Source organism: Oncorhynchus kisutch, linkage group LG17 (assembly GCF_002021735.2).
Source record: "Oncorhynchus kisutch isolate 150728-3 linkage group LG17, Okis_V2, whole genome shotgun sequence".
NCBI classification, from domain to species: Eukaryota; Metazoa; Chordata; class Actinopteri; order Salmoniformes; family Salmonidae; genus Oncorhynchus; species Oncorhynchus kisutch.
This window is the reverse complement of record NC_034190.2, coordinates 77409824-77432295: the sequence shown is the minus strand read 5'-3', so window position 1 is coordinate 77432295 and position 22472 is coordinate 77409824. Positions and strand designations below refer to the sequence as shown.

At 41.2% G+C, this 22472-nt stretch overlaps 1 protein-coding gene across 4 annotated transcripts in view; it reads left to right on the top strand.

Annotated features, from left to right (window-relative positions):
* The first annotated feature begins 10568 nt into the window (after positions 1-10568).
* LOC109908336 (cyclic AMP-dependent transcription factor ATF-7) overlaps positions 10569-22472 on the top strand; it is a 41100-nt gene continuing 29196 nt past the window's right edge. For 3 of the 4 annotated variants that reach the window (XM_031794672.1, XM_020506971.2, XM_031794671.1), the window contains exon 1: positions 10569-10669. The gene's annotated coding sequence lies outside the window, so the exon portion shown is untranslated. The remainder of the gene's footprint in view (positions 10670-22472) is intronic. The other variant, XM_020506973.2, reaches the window with a different exon arrangement.

The following is a 22472-nucleotide window of genomic DNA, read 5'->3' as shown; positions in this document are numbered from 1 at the left end:
ATCCCTGGTCATCCCTACTGCCTCTGATCTGGAGGATTCACCAAACAGAGAACATCCCTGGTCATCCCTACTGCCTCTGATCTGGAGGATTCACCAAACAGAGAACATCCCTGGTCATCCCTACTGCCTCTGATCTGGAGGATTCACCAAACAGAGAACATCCCTGGTCATCCCTACTGCCTCTGATCTGGAGGATTCACCAAACAGAGAACATCCCTGGTCATCCCTACTGCCTCTGATCTGGAGGATTCACCAAACAGAGAACATCCCTGGTCATCCCTACTGCCTCTGATCTGGAGGATTCACCAAACAGAGAACATCCCTGGTCATCCCTACTGCCTCTGATCTGGAGGATTCACCAAACAGAGAACATCCCTGGTCATCCCTACTGCCTCTGATCTGGAGGATTCACCAAACAGAGAACATCCCTGGTCATCCCTACTGCCTCTGATCTGGAGGATTCACCAAACAGAGAACATTCCTGGTCATCCCTACTGCCTCTGATCTGGAGGATTCACCAAACAGAGAACATCCCCGGTCATCCCTACTGCCTCTGATCTGGAGGATTCACCAAACAGAGAACATCCCTGGTCATCCCTACTGCCTCTGATCTGGAGGATTCACCAAACGCACATGCATTGTTTGTAAATTATGTAAAATTTTGTTTTTGTTAATAAATTAGATCCTGAAGTAATATCCTGGTATTTTTGTACATGCTGCAGGCCTCTGAAAATCTAACCTGCTCCTCCCACTTGGATCCCTCCTCAGAATTACAGCACATAATAGTGAATCTATTATCTGTGAACTTTGCTCTATAATAGCTGCTGTTTTGTTACTATGTAATGCCTCCAATTGTAAAATAAACCATTCTCTGCCATTCTCTAAAGGACTAATAACGATGTTTTATTCTACCTCTCTTCTTAGCTCTAAAGCTATGCTACCCTGCCGCCCTGGGGCCCTGTGGCAGCAGGGTATCCTAGTGGTTAGAGCGTTGGACTAGTAACCGGAAGGTTGCAAGTTCAAACCCCCGAGCTGACAAGGTACACATCTGTCGTTCTTCCCCTGAACAGGCAGTTAACCCACTGTTCCTAGGCCGTCATTGAAAATAAGAATTTGTTCTTAACTGACTTGCCTAGTTAAATAAAGGTTTAAATAAAAAGGTGAATGGCCTAGATGGCTACAAGTGCACGGCGTTGCAGAAATGGACCAGGTTTGCTTGGAATTCCTCCTTGAGTATGTGGCCCAGCCCAACGTCTTGGACGGCAACAAGGACACCCCCGCTACACTGGACCGCCTTCAAGTGTGTCAGGGCTCTGCTGGAGTGCGTGTCAGGGCTCTGCTGGTGCCGGCCCCAATGCACACGATTACAGCAATGACACTCCGTTAAGCTGGGCTGAGGGCAACCTAGAGACCGTAAGGGTTCTGTTAGAATATTGAGCCCAGATCCATGTTACTAACCTAAACGGCCAGATGCCCATCACTTGCCTGGTGGCCCTACTGGCCTGGGGCCTGAGGGTGGAGCAACAGGAGTGTCTGGAGCTGCTGTGCAGGGCGGCAGGGAGTTTTGAGATCCTCCAGGGAGCTCAGTTGTGTTTTTTCTTATCACCCATAATGGGCTCCCTAGCAGCACAGCATCTCAGTGTTTGAGGCCTACAGACACCCTGGTTCGAATCCAAGCTGAAATATAAAATGTACATAAGTATTTACACCCCTGAGTCAATAGTTTGTAGAAGTGATTACAGCTGTGAGTCTTTGTGGGTAAGTCTCTAGTGGTAAGCCACTGTCTTCTTGGTAAGCAACTCCAGTGTCGATTTGGTCTTTTTTTAGGTTATTGTCCTGCTGAAAGGTGAATTCATCTCCCAGTGTCTGGTGGAGAGCAGACTGAAGCAGGTTTTCCTCTAGGATTTTGCCTGTGCTTAGCTCTATTCCGTAAATGTTTTTATCCTGAAAAACTCCCTTGTCCTTAACGATTACAAGCATACCCATAACATGATGCAGCCACCAATATGCTTGAAAATATGGAGAGTGGTACTCACTATTGTGTTGTGTTGTATTTGCCCCAAACATAACACTTTGTATTCCGGACAAAATGTGAATCGCTTGGCCACATTTCTTGCAGTATTATTTTAGTGCCTTATTGCATACAGGATGCATGTTTTGGAATATGTTTTATTCTATACAGGCTTCCTTCTTTTCACTCTGTCAATTAGGTTAGTATTGTGGAGTAACTACAATGTTGTTGATCAATCCTCAGTTTTCTCCTATCACCGCCATTCAACTCCGTAACTGTTTTAAGGTCACCATTGGCCTCAAGGTGAAATCCCTGTGCAGTTTCCTTCCACTCCAGCAACTGAGTTAGGAAGGACGCCTGTATCTTTGTAGTGACTCTGTCTATTGATACACCATCCAAAGCATAATTAATAACTTCACCATGCTCAAAGGGATATTCAATGTCTGCTTTTAAATGTTTTACCCATCTACCATTAGTATCCCTTCTTTGAGAGGCATTGGCAAATGTCCCTGGCCTTTGTGGTTGATTCTGTGTTTGAAATTCATTGCTCGACTGAGGGACCTTACAGATCAAATCAAATCAATTTTATTTGTTACATACACATGGTTAGCAGATGTTAATGCGAGTGTAGCGAAATGCTTGTGCTTCTAGTTCCGACAATGCAGTAATAACCAACGAGTAATCTAACCTAACAATTCCAAAACTACTACCTTATACACACAAGTGTAAAGGGATAAAGAATATGTACATAAAGATATATGAATGAGTGATGGTACAGAACGGCATAGGCAAGATGCAGTAGATGGTATCGAGTACAGTATATACATATGAGATGAGTAATGTAGGGTATGTAAACAAAGTGGCATAGTTTAAAGTGGCTAGTGATACATGTATTACATAAAGATGCAGTAGATGATATAGAGTACAGTAAATACATATACATATGAGATGAGTAAAGTAGGGTATGTGAACATTATATTAAGTAGCATTGTTTAAAGTGGCTAGTGATATATTTTACATCAATTCCCATTATTAAAGTGGCTGGAGTTGAGTCAGTGTGTTGGCAGCAGCCACTCAATGTTAGTGGTGGCTGTTTAACAGTCTGATGCCCTTGAGATAGAAGCTGTTTTTCAGTCTCTTGGTCCCTGCTTTGATGCACCTGTACTGACCATGCCTTCTGGATAATAGCGGGGTGAACAGGCAGTGGCTCGGGTGGTTGTTGTCCTTGATGATCTTTATGGCCTTCCTGTGACATCGGGTGGTGTAGGTGTCCTGGAGGGCAGGTAGTTTGCCCCCGGTGATGCGTTGTGCAGACCTCACTACCCTCTGGAGAGCCTTACGGTTGTGGGCGGAGCAGTTGCCGTACCAGGCGGGGATACAGCCCGACAGGATGCTCTCGATTGTGCATCTGTAGAAGTTTGTGAGTGCTTTTGGTGACAAGCCAAATTTCTTCAGCCTCCTGAGGTTGAAGAGGCGCTGCTGCTCCTTCTTCACGACGCTGTCTGTGTGGGTGGACCAATTCAAATCAAATCAAATCAAATTTTATTTGTCACATACACATGGTTAGCAGATGTTAATGCGAGTGTAGCGAAATGCTTGTTTGTCCGTGATGTGTACGCCTAGTAACTTAAAACGTATTACCCTCTCCACTACTGTCCCATCGATGTGGATAGGGGGGTGCTCCCTCTGCTGTTTCCTGAAGTCCACAATCATCTCCTTTGTTTTGTTGACGTTGAGTGTGAGGTTATTTTCCTGACACCACACTCCGAGGGCCCCCACCTCCTCCCTGTAGGCCGATAATTGTATGTGTGGAGTACAGAGCTGAGGTAGTCATTAAACACTATTATTATCACAGAGTCCATTCAACTTATGTGATTAGGTGATTTTTTTTAAATTCCTGAATTTATTTAGGCTTGCCATAACAAAGGTTTTGAATACTTATTGACTCAACACAAACATTTAGAAAAACATAATTCCACTTTGACATTATGGGGTTTTGTTTGTAGGCCAGTGACAATAAATCAAAATTGAATCAATTCTATACAGGCTTCCTCCTGTTTTACTATGTCAATTAGGTTAGTATTGTGGAGTAACTACAATGTTGTTGATCAATCCTCAGTTTTCTCCTATCACAGCCATTCAACTCCGTAACTGTTTTAAGGTCACCATTGGCCTCAAGGTGAAATCCCTGTGCAGTTTCCTTCCACTCCAGCAACTGAGTTAGGAAGGACGCCTGTATCTTTGTAGTGACTCTGTCTATTGATAAACCATCCAAAGCATAATTAATAACTTCACCATGCTCAAAGGGATATTCAATGTCTGCTTTTAATTTTTTTACCCATCTACCATTAGTATCCCTTCTTTGAGAGGCATTGGCAAATGTCCCTGGCCTTTGTGGTTGATTCTGTGTTTGAAATTCATTGCTCGACTGAGGGACCTTACAGATCAAATCAAATCAATTTTATTTGTTACATGCACATGGTTAGCAGATGTTAATGCGAGTGTAGCGAAATGCTTGTGCTTCTAGTTCCGACAATGCAGTAATAACCAACAAGTAATCTAACCTAACAATTCCAAAACTACTACCTTATACACACAAGTGTAAAGGGATAAAGAATATGTACATAAAGATATATGAATGAGTGATGGTACAGAACGGCATAGGCAAGATGCAGTAGATGGTATCGAGTACAGTATATACATATGAGATGAGTAATGTAGGGTATGTAAACAAAGTGGCATAGTTTAAAGTGGCTAGTGATACATGTATTACATAAAGATGCAGTAGATGATATAGAGTACAGTAAATACATATACATATGAGATGAGTAAAGTAGGGTATGTGAACATTATATTAAGTAGCATTGTTTAAAGTAGCTAGAGATATATTTTACATCAATTCCCATTATTAAAGTGGCTGGAGTTGAGTCAGTGTGTTGGCAGCAGCCACTCAATGTTAGTGGTGGCTGTTTAACAGTCTGATGCCCTTGTGGGCGGAGCAGTTGCCGTACCAGGCGGGGATACAGCCCGACAGGATGCTCTCGATTGTGCATCTGTAGAAGTTTGTGAGTGCTTTTGGTGACAAGCCAAATTTCTTCAGCCTCCTGAGGTTGAAGAGGCGCTGCTGCTCCTTCTTCACGATGCTGTCTGTGTGGGTGGACCAATTCAGTTTGTCCGTGATGTGTACGCCTAGGAATTTAAAACGTACTACCCTCTCCACTACTGTCCCATCGATGTGGATAGGGGGGTGCTCCCTCTGCTGTTTCCTGAAGTCCACAATCATCTCCTTTGTTTTGTTGACGTTGAGTGTGAGGTTATTTTCCTGACACCACACTCCTACTCCTCCTCCCTGTAGGCCGATAATTGTATGTGTGGAGTACAGAGCTGAGGTAGTCATTAAACACTATTATTATCACAGAGTCCATTCAACTTATGTGATTAGGTGATTTTTTTTTATTCCTGAATTTATTTAGGCTTGCCATAACAAAGGTTTTGAATACTTATTGACTCAACACAAACATTTAGAAAAACATAATTCCACTTTGACATTATGGGGTTTTGTTTGTAGGCCAGTGACATTAAATCAAAATTGAATCAATTTTAAATTCAGGCCGTAACACAACAAAATGTGGAAAAAGTCAACGGGTGTGAATACTTTCGGAAGACATGGTATGTGTCTGTTATACAAAATCATCTGTATATACCACTTCCTGTCAAGTTTCATAAGTGTGACATTTTTTATTTGGTATTTGTGTGAGCTATACATGTTATTGAATGCAAATGGTACAGTTTACTCTCTTATTTTAGTTGAAGTATGCTGATCTACAACCAGCTAATTAAGAATAAATAGATATTTTGGTTTCCATAAAGACTAGGTCAACTTTCATTTTTTAAAATGTTTACATCAGTATTTTCAATGGTGCTTATTTGCAAAGAAAAATTTGCAAAGAAAAAGCCATATCTCAGACTGGGCAATAAAAAGATTAAGATGGGCAAAAGAACACAGACACTGGACAGAGATATGGCTCTTTCTTTTCAACTCTGCCTAGAAGGCCAGAGTCCCGGAGTTGCCTCTTCACTGTTGACATTGAGACTGGTGTTTGTCGGGTACTATTTAATGAAGCTGCCAGTTGAGGACGTGTGAGGCGTCTGTTTCTCAAACTTGACACTCTAATGTACTTGTCCTCTTGCTCAGTTGTGCACCGGGGCCTCCCATTCCTCTTTCTATTCTGGTTAGAGACAGTTTGCACTGTTCTGTGAAGGGAGTAGTACACAGAGTTGTACCAGATCTTCAGTTTCTTGGCAATTTCTTGCATGGAATAGCCTTCCTTTCTCAGAACATGAATAGACTGACGAGTTTCAGAAGAAAGGTCTTTCTTTCTGTCCATTTTGAGCCTGTAATCAAACCCACAAATGCTGATGCTCCAGATACTCAACTAGTCCTAAAGAAGGACAGTTATTTTGCTTTAATCAGGACAACAGTTTGCAGCTGTTCTAACATAATTGCAAAAGGGTTTTCTAGTGATCAATTAGCCTTTTAAAATGATAAACTTGGATTAGCTAACAAAACGTGCCATTGGAACACAGGAGTGATGGTTGCTGATAATGGGCCTCTGTACGCCTATGTAGATTTGCCATTAAAAATCTGCCGTTTTCCAGCTACACTAGTCATTTACAACATGAACAATGTCTACGCTGTATTTCTGATCAATTTAATGTTATTTTAATGGATCAAAAATGTGCTTTTCTTTAAAAAACAAGGACATTTCTAAGTGACCCCTAACTTTTGAACGGTAGTGTATATAACAGTGATAGTTAATTTGTTTGTCTCTTAACAATGTCAACCTACAAAGGCTGTGTAAATGCAAAGTGCTTTTTTCTGTCTAAAAAACAAACAACAAAAAAAAAAACTTTCCTTATATTATACACTGGATTTGTTCCCCCTTCTTTTTTTGTTGTTCGGTAGCGGCAGTTTACGCCCCTTCGTCGGTCATTTGTCAACATTACTACTCCTAGTAGTAGTGGGAACTAAGGACGGGATACTTGAATTAAGTGTTTGTCCTTCAACGAGCGACGACTTGTTTTCAGATGAGAAATACTGCACAAAACATGTTAGTTAGATGCAAATTGCGTGACTAAATCCTCTCAAAATTAAAGTTGCAATATGCACAAAACGCTCCGCCATTTCTTGGTTGCTGAAATTCTAATATTTCAAAACAAGCAATGTATAGTGTAGGGAATTATTGTACCATCTAAAGTACTGTGATTTTTTTTTTCAATAACCAAAAATATTGTATTTTCAGCTGTTTTGAAACTTGTGTACAAAACCGAAAGTAAAAGACGAAAAACTAAACTTAAAAACAGGAAGCATAGAAGCTTCTTAGACTTGCTTTCAATGACAATGACAGATCTATAACTCACATTTCAGCTAGCCCAAACAGTGACATATAGCAGCTTTAATTACAGAGTTCTGGATTTATTTTAGAATAATTTAGACTATTTTGAGAAATTGCATTGCTATGTTGTTGCTACGGCGTCTCGTGTGACAAACAATAATATTGCCGTTTTTTAAATGATTTTCTTTTAAGGGAGTATGCGAGGCAAAAACATTTGCTTCGCCTTGCTGAGTTCTCCTAGGAGCAAATTGAAGCTAGAATGCGGGCACCTTGAGCCGCTATGTAGTTTCATCTCATGCAATTTTGTAATTGTCCAGAAGGGGTCTCTAGCCTTCAACACACAAATCAGTGTTTGCTTCAATAGCAGGAGAGACTGTTTTGGATAGATCTATGTATAGTCAATCAAGTGAAAAATAGGTTAATAATCCTCAGTAATGTTTTGTTTATTGAAAAAATATCAAGACAAGAAATAAATATTTGGTTTAACAAAGTCTTAAGAAGTACATACTGTACTCACAAAATGAGTTTATACATTTTCTGTCTAAATAACACCCTATTTACAGAAGAATACAGTGTACTCTTGTTTATTTATTGACCCTTTAATTTATCTGGTAAAATGACTGATAACATATTCTCTCATACAGCAATGAAGCAAGGCAATGCAATGTCCCCTTCACTGGCACAGGACATTGGATCTCCTTTGACCAGAGGGAAGAGGGCCCCCTACTGGACCTCCAACACCACTTCCAGCAGCATCCTGTCTCCCATTCATGGACTGACCAGTACTGACCCTACTTAGATTCAGCAGTGGGATGCAAGGTAGTATGCATCTGGCTGTGAATAATGTACAGATAGGTCTTGTATGCCATTGTTGGTGTAGCACTACTGAAGACTGACGGTTCATATATTTGACTGTTTATCTTAGTGTTTACAGTGGCTGCCACTCTAATATTTAACTTTATTGTCACAGTGTGAAAACAAAGCTATTTGGACAATTTTAAAATCCCCCTTTGTCTTCATTGGCTGCTTCCCCCTTGTTTGCATGTCATCAGGTTCAAACGTACCACTCGATAATAATCCTTTGTTGAGTTACTGGTAGGTATTTTTTTTAGACATTTCCAATGCTATATTTTAGCCCCATGTCTCAACACAGACAGGACGTTAGTTTCCCAGCGAGAGAAAACAAAGGGGGAGAATTTCAGGAAGGAAGGTAAAGCAACAAAGACAAAAGGCCCCCTGTCAGCTCTCTCTCACATTACTTCCTTAACTGGATCATACAGTAGTTTATACACTCCATCTGTTCAATGTCTGGATTTTCTTGACTTAAAATCAGTTATATTGTACATTTCCAATCCTACTAAATTATGTGAATTTTTTTATGAGAGCATTGTAACTGCCCTCATCAGAGATGGTCTATAATGTCGTAAGGAGTTTTAAATGTGACATGTATAACTATGACAGAAGATTGTAAAAAGTTAACCACCCTCATCAAACCTAACAACAGTGCTCATCCATACATAGAAATAGAATACGCATTCTAGTTCTGGATTCATTTTAGTTCTAGAACCATTCTAGTTCTGTGGCTCCACATGCCCAGGGTTGGAGGCAGGCCAGGCCAGAGGTGGTTATGCAAGACATAACATTAAGGACTGAATACATAATTAAAGACAGTCTGTTTTCCAAATGGCACCCGTTTCCCTTTAAAGTGCACTTTTGTGTACTTTTTTTTTTTTTTTTACCATGGCCCATAGTTTTATTTGTTCACAGGCTCCTAGTTTAGTCAGGATGCAGAATATGGGAACAACAGTTGGCTAACAAAGCAAATGGGTAGAGAATTTGACCTAGGCAATAATGATGAGCAACACACACTGCTGGTGGTTTCTAAAAAAGAGGGAAGCGTACAGTGTACTGACTAACCAGTCTGTTATTTTGCATCTTGAATTTTATATACCTGCTTCATGTGAAAGGTTCTGAATTAAGAATTTATTACCCAGCCATTTTTTACAGCGACCAGCTTCTAATAATAATAATAATAATAATAATAATAATAATAATAATAATAATAATAATAATAGTATTATATGTTTAAAGTGCACAAGGTAGAAAACAAAACACATCAAACCATTACCTACTAATACATTATATAGACTTTAACCATATTCTATTTTATTATTTTCTAGCTTTTACTTTAGATTTATTACAAACAACGTTTTACACTTTGCATTTTCTTCTCCAGAAACAGACAGTATATATATATGTTTTACATTTAACTAGGCAAGTCAGTTAAGAACAAATTATTATTTACAATTATGGCCTACACCGGCCAAAACAAGGTGCCTTTTTGTTTGATTTGAAAGCTGTCAGAGGTTATGAGTATGAGCAATGTATGAAATCAATATTGTGTTCACTGTCAGAAATATATAGTAGACTTACAGTATGACACTCAAGGTACAGTACGAGTCAACATTTTGGACACACCTACTCATTCAAGGGCTTTTATTTATTTTACTATGTTCTACATTGTAGAATAATAGTGAAGACATCAAATCTATGAAATAACACATATGGAATTATGTCCAGACTTTGACTGGTACTGTATATAAAATAAATTGTGGCCCTTGAGAAAAATGTTTATACCATTTGTATGCACCACCTACTACATCTCAAAATAATGAAGGTAGGCGTATGTAAAAAATTATAATAATACGCTTACTGTATTTCTAATGTAAATTGCAGCGCCTTTTTTAATGAGATAGCACAGAGTTTCTAAACCCAGAGGCGCGATATCACGAAACTTCTGGGAACGCTTGCGAAACAGACCAAGCAGACCTGGTCGTGGTTTACGGTTTGAGAAGTGAAAAATGATTCCTTAGTTGTCCATTTCTCGAACTCTAAAGGCACAACCTAGATTCAAGCGAATGTATTAAGTAGTTGAACATGGTATTACCCCAACCTCGTAAAAGTGACAAACTGCACGTTTTATTTTCGTCAAAAACAACTTTATAATGAAGGAGTACCTTTTGAGTTGACGGGTTGCACATGCGCAGTTTGGCGAGAGAGATTTTGCGCATGAGCTTAGCTAGCCAACGCCACCGTGCGTTAACGGGGAATTCTATTGGAGAAGCAGTTTCTGCCCATCTTTATACTGCACTGTCTTTGATATGAGTTTATGAAGACTCTGACGTAGGTAGAACCTCGCGATGATTCAGGGAGGAGGGGAGTGTCAAATTCCAAAAGAGAAGAGAGGGAGAGGAGCGCAAAGGTGAGTTTTGAAAACAGTATATTATTGTCAAAATGTACAATCCATATGTAATTCCGTTGAAAATGTAACATAACTATTGAAAGTCGTTAGAGTTTAGTGTGTTCGTTTCTAATGTTGTCGGCCATGAAATCTGAGTGGCCAATAAGTTGACAAAACTGTTGCGGTCTGTCTTCTCGCTCGCACTCGAGTGCCAGCCTATCTACTTCAGCTTGCTCTAAGCTAACAAGTTGGTTAGCAGTTAGCAAAATAAAATGTCAACTAATAATTTATCAGCACTGCACGGTTGTATGACATGCTCCTGTTGTCATGCATGAAGTTCGTTGTTGTTGAGGTTTTAGTACTGCACATTGCTTTTCCCTGACGGTGGTAGCGGCCTGTTCAAAGTTGGCACTGGGGAAACATGTAGTTTATGATATCTCCCATATTTTGAGTGGAATCGTCATAAACCAATCACATTCTTCTGTCAGAAGTGATTGACAGTTCACTGAGCGATAGGGTAACGAGTAGGTGCTGATTAACATGTCTGTACCCAATAATTGAAAAGAAAAGGCGGTCCCGTGCGGGAAAAGGCACGGCTTGTGTGCAAAAAGGGTACTCCGGTCTCCGCTACCATGCTAAAACGCTAATTTGGCTAGACAGCTAATTTAACCAGTGTCTGAAGGTTTAAACTTTTAGCAAAAGCAATCGGGATTCTGCTTCTTAAAAATACAAGTTCATACCTTTTTAACTAACTAGACGTTTTCTTAATCACAATCATAAGAAATCCATACACCATGGGCTTCTAGCTGAAATAATAACCTACAGTAAGTTACAAGTACACCAATGCAACACAATAGCTACCTGATGATTAAAATATATATATATATATATCTTCTTTTTTTTTCGAGGCGATTCAAATTCCTCAACATACTCTTCTAACATTATATTGCTAGTTGGGACTTTAACGTCAGCCATATATTTATAACACGGTTCTTAAATGCAGTAAGTAACATTGATGGCTTGATCACAAGATAAAACTGTTGAAGGTAATATATTTCTTAAACGCTGTTGAATATGACTTTAATACGTGGTGCTACGCTAGTAAATAACATTGACACCTATAAATATGGTTATAATGTGCAACTATTACTTTGACATCTCATCCTCTAAGACAATGAGAATATTTATATATTAATACATATCGATTAATATTTATACATTAATAATATCTATTTCACAGTTGACTACTATCATTTGCTGTCATTACCTTGTGTGGTTCTGTGATGTCTACATTCACAAGTATTTGTTTGGTCGTCTACTAAGTTAGTAAAGATATCAAATCTTATTTCTCACATGCGTCAAATACGACAGGTGTAGCAGACCTTACAGTGAAAAGTGTTAAAGTATTTACTAAAAATAAACAGAAGAAAAAAAGCAGTCAATAAAAGCGTGTATCTGTAGTGTTTTAATGTGAGCTAGTGAATGTCCTTCTGTGCATCTCCAAGCCTATAGCTTTCATCACCAAGATTATGTTTGGCTGGGGGGAAATCTCATCTTTACATGGGAATTTAGGTCATTAGGTTCTGATTTAAGATCAATTCTGCCCGAACAGGCAGCCACAAAGCACATCCCACCAAATGTGATCTCTGGTTAAAGATTGAGCTTGGACGTTCGTTTGAATAACTCATGCCCATCCCTAATTGTGTTAGTAGTTTAATTCCTAAACGCTATGTACAATTTTATACGTTATATACTTTTCTGTATTGGATTTATACTTGAATATTGATCCATGAACGTGTGAAGGGGAATGAGAGACAACAGTACATGACAGGTGGGTTTCATGCTCTAGGGTTTGTACACGGCTTTTAATGCTTTGTTTCACCATTGTTTTCAATTGCTCCATTTGGATTCCACACTACGATTTAATGTTCTTTTGATCCAGTCTACTCTATACCAGATACAGGGTATTAAATCAACCTTAAAGTTCATAGGCCACATGTAGCCTACCAGTTGTTCATAACACTGATATCAAATGTCTCGGTTATTGGCCTAGTATGTATTGTTTAAACGTTGTAGTTATAGCATCAAAACAACTTGGGCCAGCCAACACATTGCCATCCTTGTAAAAGCCGATGATCCATCTTATAAATAGACATCAAGTGTTTCCAATTTAATTGCAGAAAAACAGCACTGGGTCCCTGTATTGTCTATCTGCTCTGCCATGGATTTAGCTTAAAGACCTGGGCAGTTATGCAGACGCGCATATAGGGTTTCATTTGATCCATTTTCCATTGACCAATACTCAGTTTCACTTGGGTTACAGACATGCATATTGGCAAGTCATTGAAGCTTGTAAGTTTACCCCTCACAAGGTTGCACCTCAAGCAGCACCTCGCTTGTCCTGTGAGCTAAAGATGGCCTAAAGATGGCGCTGTAGTGGATAGCTGCTATTTTGTGTTTTTTTTTTTCCGTTGATCTTGACGGGGGTGTTTTTTACATAATGTTTCCGCCATAATTTCCTATGGCCGGAAACTGCTTCTGGACGTCAGAACAGAGATCACTAACCTTGATTTGGATGAAGATTTCTACTTCATACTACTAAGTCTGTGAGCATCTAGACTGCCTTTGCCCTCTGTTTTGTTGGCGAATGTACAATCCGTAGAGAACAAACTGGTGATTTTAATGCAGGAAAACTGAAATCTGTTTTAACTCATTTTTACGAGCATGTCACCTGTGAAACTAGAGGCAACACAACTCTAGATCACCTTTAGGCCTACTCCACACACAGAAACGCATACAAGGCTCTCCCTCGTCCTCCCTTTGGCAAATCTGACCATAACTCTATCCTCCTGATTCCTGCTTACAAGCAAAAACTCAAACAGGATGTACCCTTGATGCATTCAATACAGAAGTGGTCAGATGAAGCGGATGCTAATTTACAGGATTGCTTCGCTAGCACAGACTGGAAATGTTCCGGGAATCATCCGATAGGAGTTAATCACATCAGTCACCGGCTTCATTAATAAGTGCATTGACGACACCGTCCACACAGTGACCGTACGTACATATCCCAACCAAAAATCATGGATTACAGGAAACATTCACACTGAATTAAAGGCTTCCTCTTTCAAGGAGCAGGACACTAATGCAGACGTTTATAAGAAATCATTTTATGACCCCCCCCCCCCCACACCGACGAGCCATCAAACGGGCATAGTGTCAATACAGGACTAAGATCGAATCCCTCTACGCCGGCTCGGACTCTGGTCGGATCTGGCAAGGCTTGCAAACTATCACAGATTACAAAGAAAAACTCAGCCACGAGTTGTCCAGTGACGCAAGCCTTCAAGACGAGCTAAATGCTTTCTATGCTCGCATCGAGGCAAGCAACACTGAACCATGCATGAGAGCGTCAGCAGTTCTGCACGACTGTGCGATCTCGCTCTCCGTAGCCGATGTGAGTAGGACCCTTAAACAGGTTAATATTCACAATCCCACGGGGCCAGATGGATTACCTGGAGGTGTACTCAGCGCATGCGTTGACCAGCTGGCGGGTGTCTTCACTTACATTTTAAACCTCTCCCTGACCCAGTCTGTAATGCACTATATGACCAGAAGTATGTGGACACATACTCGTCAAACATCTCATTCCAAAAACATGTGCTTTAATATTAATTTGTGCCTTGTGCCTTCCCCAAACTTGCCACAAAGTTGGAAGCACAGTTGGCACTATGCATTGGGGTAAGTAGCGTTCTCCTGGCATCCGCCAAACCCAGATTTGTCTGTTGGAATGCCAGATGGAGAAGTGTGATTCATCACTTCAGAGCACGCGTTTCCACTGTTCCAGTCGAATGGCAGCGAGCTTTACACCACTCCAGCCAACACTTGGCATTTGCATGGTGATTTTAGGCTTGTGTGCGTCTGCTCGGCCATGGAAATCCATTTCATGACGCTCCCGACGAACAGTTCTTGTGCTGACGTAGCTTCCAGAGGCAGTTTGGAACTCGGTAGTTATAGAACAGATCTACCTCTTCTTAGTGTTGCTTTCAATGAGAATGATCTCTATGTGATCTATAAATCACATTTCCATGTGGATATGGTCAGGTTGCCCAAAAAGTTACATATTGAATCTGTAACCGGTTCCCATGCTTTTAAAATAATGGCTGTGTTCCGGAACAATATACATATTTTTCATTCCCAGTTCTGATTATGTTCCTCTAAAGATTTTGTTATTTTCCCATTTTTTTTCTTTTTTGTTCCCTGAACCGGTTCCAACCCCTGGTGCTTAGTCTCCTCCTGTGCTCCCTATTCACCAACGACTGCATGGATGCGCACGACTCCAAAACCATTACGTTTGCTGACAAAAACATACAAATAATAATACGTTTGCTGATGACACGACGGGGGGTAGGCCTGATCCCCGAAGATGAAGGGACCACCTATAAAGAAGAGGCCAGTGATCTGGAGGGGGGTGGTCCCAGGACAACAACCTCTCCCTCAACGTCAGCTAGAAAGGAGCTGATTGTGCACTACAGGAAACGGAGGGCCAGGCATGCCACTATCCCATCGACGTGGCTGTCGTGGAGTGGGTCGAGAGCTTCAAGTTCCTTGGTGTCCATATCACTAAGGAATTAACATGGTCCACACACACCAACACGGCTACGCCTCTTCCCCCTCAGGAGGCTGAAAAGATTTGGCATGGGCCTTCAGATCCTCAAAGTTCTACAACTGCACCATTGAGAGCATCTTGACTGGCTGCATCACCACTCGGTCGGGCAACTGATTGGCATCCGACCTCAAGGCGCTTCACAGGGTAGTGGGTACAGCCCAGTACGTCACTGGGGCCGAGCTCCCTACCATCCTCTGACACCACCTGGTATAGAGGCCTTGGAAGGCCTTCAAAATTGTCAGGCTCAAGCCACCCAAGTCCGAGTGCTCTCTCTGCTACCACACGGCAAGTGGTAACGATGCACCAAGTGAGGTATCAACAGCACCCTGAACAGCTTCTACCCCCAAGCAAGAAGACTACTAAATAGATCACTAAATAGCTACCCGGACTATCTGCATTGACCCTTTTTGCAATAACTCTTTTGACTCTTCACATGAAATAGAGAAATATCACACCCCTGAGTCAGTACTTTGTAGTATCACCTTTGTCGGCGATTAGAACTTTGAGTCGTCTTTGGTAGAGGTCGACCGATTTTAATCGGCATGGCTGATTTTAATTAGGGCCGATTTCAAGTTTTCATAACAATGGGTCATTTGCCTTTTTGGACGCCGATTATGGCCGATTTACATTGCAATCCACGAGGAGACTGCGTGGCAGACTTGACCACCTGTTATGCAAGTGCAGCATCAAAAGGACCTTGTGGCTACAATGAGCCAAGGTAATTTGCTGGCTACCATTTAAATTGATCTTATAAAAAAACAATCCGTCTTCACATAATCACTATTTAACTACACATGGTTGATGATATTACTAGGTTAACTAGCTTGTCCTGCGTTGCATATAATCAATGCGGTGCCTGTTAATTTCTCATCGAATCACAGCCTACTTCAAATTCGCCAAACGGGTGATGATTTAACAAAAGCGCATTCGTGAAACAAGCACAATTGTTGCACAAATGTACCTAACCATAAACATCAATGCCTTTCTTAAAATCAATACACAAGTATACATATTTTTTAAACCTGCATATGTAGTTAAAAGAAATTCAGGCAATATTAACTTGGGGAATTGTGTCACTTTTCTTGCTGAACGCAAGAGTGCAAGCAGAGTTAGGGTATATGCAGCAGTTTGGGCCGCCTGGCTCGTTGTGAACTGTGTGAAGACCATTTCTTCCTAACAAAGACTGTAATTAATTTGCCAGAATTTTACATAATTATGACATAACATTGAAGGTTGTGCAATGTAACAGCAATATTTAGACATAGGGTTGCCACCCATTTGATAAAATACAGAACGGTTCCGTATTTCACTGAAAGAATAAAGTTTTTTCAAAATGATAGTTTCTGGATTTGACCACATTATTGTATTATAATTAAGTATATGATTTGATAGAGCGGTCTGACTGAGTGGTGGTAGGCAGCAGCAGGCTCGTAAGCATTCATTCAAACAGCACTTACCTGCGTTTGCCAGCAGCTCTTAGCAATGCTTGATGCACAGCTCTGTTTATAACTTCAAGCTTATCAACTCCCGAGATTAGGCTGGCAATACTGAAGTGCCTATAAGAACATCCAATAGTCAAAGGTATATGAAATACAAATTGTATAGAGAGAAATAGTCGACATGTCATAATAACTACAACCCAAAACTTCTTAACTGGGAATATTGAACCACAAGCTTTCATATGTTCTCATGTTCTGAGCAAGGAACTTAAACGTTAGCTTTTTTACATGGCTCATATTGCACGTTTACTTTCTTCTCCAACACTGTGTTTGCATTATTTAAACCAAATTGAACATGTTTCATTATTTATTTATTATAGTTGATCATTTATTTATTTGAGACTAAATTGATTTTATTTATGTATTATATTAAGTTAAAATAAGTGTTCGTTGTTCATTCAGTATTGTTGCAATTGTCATTCTTACAAATATATATACATATATATAAAATTGGCCCAATTTTTAATTGGGGTATCTGCTTTTTTTGGTCCTCCAATAATCGGTATCGGCGTTGAAAAATCATAATCGGTCGACCTCTAGTCTTGGGTATGTCAGTATCAGCTTTGCACATCTGGATTTTGGGGATTTTCTCTCATTCTTCCTAACAGATTTTCTTAATCTCTGTTAAATTGGATCGGGAAAGAAGGTGAACAACATTCTTAAAGCCTGTCCACAGATTGTCAATGGGATTCAAGTCGGCTTTGGCAGGGCCATTCAAGGACTTTCACATTCTTGTCCCAGCGTTGATTTGGCAGTATGCTTGCGGTCATTGTCCTTTTGGAATGTAAATCTTCGCCCTAGTCAAAGGTCGTTTGCACTCTGAAGCAGGTTTTCATCAAGGATTTGCCTGTATTTGGTTGCATTCATTGTTCCCTCTATCCTTACCAGTCTCCCAGTCCCTGCTGCTGAAAAGCATCCCCATAGCATGTTGCTGCCACCACCATGCTTCACGGTAGGGATGGTGTTAGATGGATGACGAGCTGTGCCTGGTTTTCTCCAGACATGGCGCTTTGCATTCAGGCCAAAGAGTATCTGATATCTACAGGCAGTTCCTTGTATTTCATGGTACTGTTTCTGCTCTGACAGGCACTGTTAACTGTGGGACCTAATATAGACCGGTATGTTTCATTCTTAATCATGTCCAAACAGTTGAATTGACCTCAGGTGGACTCCAATCAATGTAGTGACATCTCAAGGATGATCAAAGGAAATTGGATGCGCCTGAGCTCAATTTGGAGTGTCATAGCAAAGAGGTGTGAATTACTTATGTACATGTAATTATTTCTGTATTTCATGTTCAATAAATTTGCCACAATTTCTAAAAACATATTTTCACTTTGTCATTATGAGGTATTGTGTGTAGATGGGTGAGAAAAACATATTTAATCCAATTTAAATTCAGGCTATGACGCAGCAATGTGGAATAAGTCAACTGGTTTGAATACTTTCTGTGGTGCTGTTTTCTTACTCATTGTGTATTTATCCCTTAATACATTGTTTCTATATTTTTCTCACTGCATTGTTTTTGAAAGGCCTGTATGTCAGCATTTCACTGTTAGTCTAGACATGTTGTCGACGAAGCATGTGACATACATTTTGATTTGAGCTACCAAATACACTTGATCTCACAGTAGGTCAGTGAGTCAACATGACCACCACACACACACACACAACACCACCCCCAATCTATCTCCATCTGACTCCCCTCTGCCGTCAACTCCTAGCCCAGTAGATTCCTGAATCCTCTGGCTCCCTGGCTGCAGGCAGAGAGAGGCTATTAATACAGTTTGTTTAGCTAGTTTCCTAGCAGGCCGCATCAAACACCGTGGCCCTCGGGCTGATTATAGCCCTCGACCCGCTCGACCTGCTCGATCCCCTAGCTACACCTGCTGAGTCATATAAACCCAAGGTTCCGTCCCAAATGGCACCCTCTTCCCTTATGTAGTACACTACTTCTGACCAGAAACCCTATGGGTTCCCTACTGGCCATGGTCAAAAGCAGTGCACTACCTGGGGAATAGGGTGCCATTTGGGACGCACCCCAAGTTAACAGCGGCGGGGACATTGCTGGCAGGCTCCGAGAGAGTGACTAGAATAAGGCCCACTGGTCTGGGAGGCTCAGAGATAGTGACTAGAATAAGGCCCACTGGTCTGGAAGGCTCAGAGAGAGTGACTAGAATAAGGCCCACAGGTCCGGCAGGCTCCGAGAGAGTGACTAGAATAAGGCCCACTGGTCCGGCAGGCTCAGAGAGAGTGACTGGAATAAGGCCTACTGGCCTGGTAGGCCCAGAGAGAGTGACTAGAATAGGGCCCACTGGCCCGGCAGGCTCAGAGTGAGTGACTAGAATAAGACCTACTGGCCCGGGACGCTCAGAGAGAGTTACTAGGATAGGGCCCACTGGACCGGCAGGCTCAGAGAGAGTGACTGGAATAGGGCCCACTGGCCCGGCAGGCTCAGAGAGAGTGACTGGAATAGGGCCCACTGGCCCGGCAGGCTCAGAGAGAGTGACTGGAATAGGGCCCACTGGCCCGGCAGGCTCAGAGAGAGTGACTGGAATAGGGCCCACTGGCCCGGCTGGCTCAGAGAGAGTGACTGGAATAGGGCCTACTGGCCTGGCAGGCTCAGAGAGAGTGACTGGAATAAGGCCTACTGGCCCGGCTGGCTCAGAGAGAGTGACTAGAATAAGGCCTACTGGCCCGACAGATATTTCCATGTCACCTTCGATGAATGGAGGTATATAAAAAAAAATGGGTGGACTGACTGAGGTTCTCACATGGGTGGATCACATGTCTGAAACGGATATAATTAAATTGATCGATGTCTTTGTTAGGATTTTGAATCCGACCATAATGTCAAATACGTAGGCAAATGTGTCAAATACTTTTCCAAGTATTTGGGGTGTGCTTGATTTAGCTTGGGAGTTTGTGTCACTATAACTGTTCCATTTGCTTCCATTGTACCAGGGTAAACTTGGCCTAAATCAAGTTAACCAGCTTCTTTTCTCTTGCTCCTTCGATGTTGCCTCCCTGCAGAGGATTCACACACACACACACACAGCCAGTTAGTCTGCACCCTGACTATAACGAGTTGCTGGTGTATGTTGTTTGTCGATGGACTGAACTCGCACTTGCACATCTCTGTCCAAATAGACCCAGAGGATTGTGTTTTAGTGTGAGCGGTGAGAGAGGCCTGACACCAGCCTGTTGTATTGGCTCGCTGCTCTCTGCTCCACAGACAGTCTGTTGCAACACAAATGGCACCCTGTTCCCTACATAGTGTGCTACTTTTGATCAGAACTGACTGTGCAAAAGTAGTGCACTATATAGTGAATAGGGTGCCATTTGGGACACATTACAGCCTGTGGGGTCTGTTCGGAATGATTTTTGTATGTGTTCTGTTTCCTCCTTTGATCTCACTGAGAAGGGATGTGCCAGCCTGGCTTTTTACAGGCAGTCAACATGGAGCCATTCCTTTTTTTTTCATTAGTAAAGTAAGCAGAGAGCGCGAGAGGGAGACGGAAAGGAAGAGCGACACATAATGGTTAATTATACAACCCAGCCCTGACCTCATGATCGTCTGAGTCTGCCTTGAGCTTCTCTTGCGAGTGGAAGGCAGGGCAGGCTGCTGAAATCATGTTGGCTGCTTGGCTCAGGGCGAGTAACCGCTGTCAGAGTTGGGAGAGAACATCGGACTAGGGGGAGAGGGAGAGAAGAAAACATGGACTGACTTCAATACTGGAAAGTGGACCACACATTGTAGCTTATCTGTCTCACTTGATCATAAGTGCTAATAAAACTAGTGGTCTATAAAAGGTTTTAAGACGGGTACTAGGCTATGTAGCAATGTGTACAGTTGGTTACACTGCACTGTGGCATATACTGGCATATATATAGATAGCAGGCATATATATATATATATAATAAAAAAATGGGAGCAAAATACATATACCAGTATATGCTAGCTATCTATATATATGCCAGTATATAGATAGCATATACTGGCATATATATAGATAGCTAGCATATACTGGTATATGTATGTGTATATGTAATTAATCGGCCATTCCGATTATTCGGTCGACGCTAACACACACACACATATATATATATATATATATATATATATATATATATATATATACACACAAACACTAGAGGTCGACCGATTTAATCGAATGGCCAATTAATTAGGGTCGATTTCAAGTTTTCATAACAATCGGTCATTTTGGACGCCGATTTTTTTTTTACACCTTTATTTAATCTTTATTTAACTAAGCAAGTCGGTTGAGAACACATTTTTTATTTCAATGACGGCTTAGGAACGGTGGGTTAACTGCGTTGTTCAGGGGCAGAACGATTTTTACCTTGTCAGCTCAGGGATTCAATCTTGCAACCTTACGATTAACTAGTCCAACGCTCTAACCACCTGCCTCACGAGGAGCCTGCCTGTTACGTGAATGCAGTAAGAAGCCAAGGTAAGTTGCTAGCTAGCATTAAACTTATCTTCTAAAAAAAACAGTCAATCATAATCACTAGTTAACTACACATGGTTGATGATATTACTAGATATTATCTAGCGTGTCCTGCATTGCATGTAATGCGGTGCGCATTTGCGAAAAAGGACTCGTTGCTCCGTGTATCTAACCATAAACATCAATGCCTTTTCTTAAAATCAATACACAGAAGTATATATTTTTAAACCTGCATATTTAGCTAAAAGCAGGCAGTGTTAACCAGGTGAAATTGTGTCACTTCTCTTGCGTTCATTGCATGCAGAGTCAGGGTATATGCAACAGTTTGGGCCGCCTGGCTCATTGCGAACTAATTTGCCAGATTTTTACGTAATTATGACATAACATTGAAGGTTGTGCAATGTAACAGCAATATTTAGACTGATGGATGCCATCCGTTAGATAAAATACAGAACGGTTCCGTATTTCACTGAAAGAATAAATGTTTTGTTCTCGAAATGATAGTTTCCGGATTCGACCATATTAATGACCTAAGGCTAGTATTTCTGTGTATTATTATGTTATAATTAAGTCTATGATTTGATAGAGCAGTCTGACTGAGCGATGGTAGGCACCAGCAGGCTTGTAAGCATTCATTCAAATAGCACTTTCGTGCATTTTGCCAGCAGCTGTTTATGACTTCAAGCCTATCAACTCCCGAGATTAGGCTGGTGTAACGATGTGATGTGAAATGGCTAGCTAGTTAGCGGGGTGCGCGCTAATAGCGTTTCAAACGTCACTCACACTGAGACTTGGAGTAGTTGTTCCCCTTGCTCTTTATGGGTAACGCTGCTTCGAGGGTGGCTGCTGTCGATGTGTTCCTGGTTCGAGCCCAGGTAGCGGCGAGGAGAGGTATGGAAGCTATACTGTTACACTGGCAATGCTAAAGTGCCTATAAGAACATCCAATAGTCAAAGGTAAATGAAATACAAATGGTATAGAGAGAAATAGTCCTATAATTCCTATAATAACTACAACCTAAAACTTCTTACCTGGGATTATTGAAGACTTGCGTTAAAAGGAACCACCAGCTTTCATATGTTCTCATGTTCTGAGCAAGGAACTTAAACGTTAGCTTTCTTACATAGCACATATTGCACTATTACTTTCTTCTCCAACACTTTGTTTTTGCATTATTTAAACCA